The following is a 4,539-nucleotide window of genomic DNA, read 5'->3' as shown; positions in this document are numbered from 1 at the left end:
CTTCCTTCCTGGGCTATAAATGTGTGAAGTCATCTACAAAGTCACATGAGGTCTTTGATTTCTCAATAATAAAGCAAGCAGAAAGTTGTGTTGCTTTTCTAGCAGATCTTTTTAACCACTTGCACATCCCCGAGGGCAAATGGAAGCACAAACGCTGCTTGGGGCAGGTGGGTGAGGTGCATGGGGAAAGGGGGGGGATCTGAAGCAAGGAGCAGCTTTGTCCTTCAAAACCCATCAGGAACAGAAGCAGGGGGCCAAGAATTTCACCTTAAACTTGACCCTCTGTTTTTGCAGTGAAGGACTCAAATTCCTTCGCTTGAAGCAGCTCGTTCCTTGCCAGCAAAGTCGCTGCTCCTTGGAAGTGCTGCTGGGAGCTGATGCTTGAGCAGCTCCTGGGCCCAGAAGGGTGGTGGTACTGCAAGGGACAGGGTTATTGGCTGAGAGATCTGCAGATTTCCTCCCAGTTCTTGGCAGAGCTGACGTTGATTTATGTTAGTCAGCTCCTGGGAAAGCAACAAAGAGCTCTGAGCCTGGTGACTCAGTCACTGCAGCTCGGCAGCCTCTGCTTGAGCTTACTCAAACATGTTCTTTGCTGGGTGTTTATTACCATTCTCAGAAAATCTTGTCTCTTTTCCCCTTTCTCAACTCTAGGGGACAGAAAAGTCACCCTTTAGACCTTTTATGGAGCTGATTGCCCTGGGTTTCTGGCTGCCTGGGCAAGGCCTGATGTGCCACAGCAGGGCAGCAGCTCTCCAGCAGGTAAGTGTAAAGATTTGGGCTCACTCAAGCACACTCTCAGGGGGCTGGTGTGCCAGCATGCCTGGGTTCAACATCCTAAATGCACTCACTTATTGTTCTGTGCTTCCAGGAGTGCTCCCAGCTAGCCCCATTATCAGGGCCCTACAGTGCTTAAGCAGAGGGGGCTTCTTGATTTTATGAAACTAAGGGCACAAATTCCACCTCAGTGTCAGGAATTCTCTCTTGTGTAGCCCTCCCAAGCCTGAAGCAAGTACTACACATCCAGCAGCCTAATGGCAAGTGTGCTGGAAAGCTTCAGGTTGGCTGAGTGGATGTTCCCAAATGGAAGTTCCACAGTGATGTGCTTTGAGAGAAAGCCAGGACTTTGGGGCAGCAATGGTGTGAAATGTTAGCTGAATCTCCAGGATGCTGCATCTGAGGCAGGGTCAACTCGTAACTTCATCACATGGTCCATAAAAGATTGGCCATGCTTTGATGCCCAGGGTCATCTCTACACCAAGGGCAGACTCACTGCAGTTGGGTCCTGTTGCATATTCCCTTGGTTTGCTTTGGAATCTCACCAAATCTGACAGTTTATTGTTGAAGTCCCAAGTTTTGAAGTCATGTGGTTCTCTGTCTCTTTATTTCCCCCCCTCTTTCAGGATTCCTCTGTGTTTTTCAGCCTTGCACCTGTGGGAAGCTGTTCACAAATAAGAGATAAGCACAGCTGAACAGAAGAAGAAATGGGATTCTCTTTGGGTAGGGGGGACTGTTTGGTGATTGCATTGCATTCTAGTCAATCTCACAACAAGCTGAGGAAAAAGATGGACTCCTGTTTTGCAAACACCTGGTGACAGCAGGACAACTCCTGCCCTGTGGCTGGCAGGAGGCTGAAAGCAGCTTTGGGGTAGCCCTGGGGAGCAGCCCTGAGTCAGAGCTCACAGTGCTGTGGGGGACTTGTGCTCTCCATCATTCACTGCTTGAAGAAAAATGCTCAAGTGGAAAAGAAAAAAGGCACCAGAAGGTTTGAGCATCATGGTAGAGAATGGAAGCTGAGCTGCTTTAAAGTGACTTCTGGGTTACTCCAGTTCAAGGCTGCATGGTCAGTTTGGTGTGTTTTATTTTAATCCATGGCTTCAATTCCAGCTGAGAATTTCCTCATAAACCCAGCTGAGCCCACAGTAACACATGCTCACCAAGACAAGAGAGATCTGCCTTCCCTTCACACAGCTTTCCACCCAGGGGCATCTTTAGCCCTTTTGTACAGATGGCAAATGGAGAAACACGTGCAGAATCGCCCCAGTTCCTGGCCACACTGCTGGCCAGAAGGTAACTGTGCATTCACAGGCTGCCCAGTTTATGAGGAGGGAATCCATTGCAAGGAAAGCATGAAATATATAGGCACTGAAATTATAGTGTTGGCAAAAGATGGCCTCACTGTCAGCTGTATTTCTGCAATCCACTCCAAACCCACCTGGCTTCTGAACAGCTCCAGGATTCCAGGAGACATTTTTTATGCAGACTATGTTTGGGCTCACTCCTCCCCAGTCTGAGCTTTTACAGGTTCTGCCTCTTTGGGAGTTTTTGGAGCAGGATTGGGAATCAATAACTTCTCCAGAGTACAGTTATGGGTCTCCAGTAACAAGAGACCTCCTGCAGCTTCCTACCTTCACATGCAAAGGCAGATCCATGGCAGAGGTAAAGATTTTGTTGTGCATTATCACAGGGTTAGGGCTGAAGCCCCCTAAAGGTCATCTCCTATTTGTTTTCTGCTCCATATCTTTCTAGAAGTCTTTATTTAAGTGTGACAGGTAATATTCTCAAAGCTCTTTATCCACTGAGGGGGCTCATTTTTGCTTCCAGTGGCGTTGCTGTAGGGTTGCAGGTTTGGGGATTTGTTTTCTCTTTTAAAACAGAGGGATGGCCACATCTCCTGGGAACACTTTGTGACCTCAGCACTGTTGGTGGGTGTTGGTTAACTTTGAGAACCTCAGTGCACAGTCTGTCTTGCCTGTTGTTTTGCTTTCTTAAGTGAGAACCTCGCTGTCTGGTCTGAACTGTTCACTGACCTCCCCATTACTTAGGACAAGAGGAATTTCTGCTACTTTCCTCCTTACTCATCCTAAGTTATGAGCAGCACAATGCCTTCCATCTGCCTCTGTCTTGGAACCCTCACCCTGACCACAGCCTCTGCAATATTCGTAGCTCTGAGGACACTTTGCCTCCCTGTGGTCATGTCTCCAGCTGAATGAGTGCAAACACCTAATATTAGTCTGCAAGCCTAAAAATTGTCTTCTCCCAAGACAGACAGCTCTGTCCCCTGTGTGTCTCCACAGTGACAGCCTGCACTGAGCACAGCAGCAGGCACTGGCCCTGCAGGGCTCCAGAGATGCTCAGTGCTGAGGCAGCAGACACCCACAGTACCACTGTTCGTGTTTCAGTCAACGTATTCATTAATGGCCTGGAGGAGGAGACAGAGTGACCCTCAGCAAACTAAACATGAGCAGCATGGACAAGAAGGCCAGTGACATCCTGAGGGCATTAAGAAAAGTGTGGGCAGCAGGTCAAGGGAGGTTGTGCTGCCCCTCTGCTCTGCCTTGCTGAGGCCTCATCTGGAGTCCTGTGTCCAGTTCTGGGCTCCCCAGCTCCAGAGGGACAGGGAACTGCTGGAGAGAGGCCAGTGCAGGGACACCAAGATGATCAGGGGATGCAACATGTGTGTGAGGAGGAAAGGCTGCAGCCCTGGGGCTGTTGAGCCTGGAGAAGAGAAGCCTGAGCTCAGGAGCACCTCAGCAACACTGATCAGCACCTAAAGGGTGGGTGTCAGAAGGATGAGGCCAGGCTTTGCTCTGTAGTGGCCAGTGACAGTACAAGGGGTAAAGAACACAAACTAGAACATGGGAAGTTCCACTGGAACATGAAGAACTGGAGCTACATCAAGCCACAATAATGTTTGGAGCATCTTTGGGGAAATAGGGTTAAAAATAACATTTGGTTTTAAAAATGGATCTGTTTAAGCATCTTTCACTTACAAATCAGTTGCAAGTACAGGCTTTGCTTTACCTTCTCCACATGAAACACATTTTCTTTGAGGGTTGCCTCCCCTCAAAGCCATTTTGTGGGTCCAGCTGAGTGAAGGTGCAGGAGGATCAAGTATTTCCTGCTAATATGAAAAGCTGGTTCATAATTTGGACCTGACTGTGCTTGAAAAGTGTACTTTCCCTTTGCAATACCCCCTCTCCTTTGAGAGGCAGACAGAGGCTTGCTTGTGTATTTGAGCATACCATACCCAAACTTAGCTCTCAACGTGTAAAAACAAATACAAAGTGTGGCCCAGGCTGGGCCAGTGGCTTCAAATAGTCCTGAATGCCACTGCAGAGCTGGCTGACAGCATTATCCTGAGTGGTGCCTTTCAGTGTTCTGCATACCAGCCTCTTCAGACAGCCAGGCTCAAAGATGAGTGTTGTAGGAAGGCAGCCTGCTGCAAGGAACACAGCCTTGGCTTTTTCATGGAGTTGTGGCTATATATGCTCTGCAGAGCATTGCTCCTGACTGCTGCAAACAACCCCAGGTGGGACCTCTCACTGGAGGGGTCTCAGTCCTTCAGCTTGATTCACAACCCACTGCTGTCAGAAAGCATCTCCCATTAAGGCATCTCCTCGAGGAGAGACTGAAAGGAGCCACGTGCAGCTCTCCTTTGGACTCGAAGCAGCAGTGCAGAGCTTCTCAGGTTTGAGTGTGCTACTAAAGGAGTTGAGCCAGAGTGTGGGACAGCCACTGTGAATAAATCAGAGCTGCCAA

This window comes from Colius striatus, chromosome 24 (assembly GCF_028858725.1).
Source record: "Colius striatus isolate bColStr4 chromosome 24, bColStr4.1.hap1, whole genome shotgun sequence".
Classification (NCBI taxonomy): Eukaryota; Metazoa; Chordata; class Aves; order Coliiformes; family Coliidae; genus Colius; species Colius striatus.
This window is presented reverse-complemented; position numbering follows the sequence as displayed.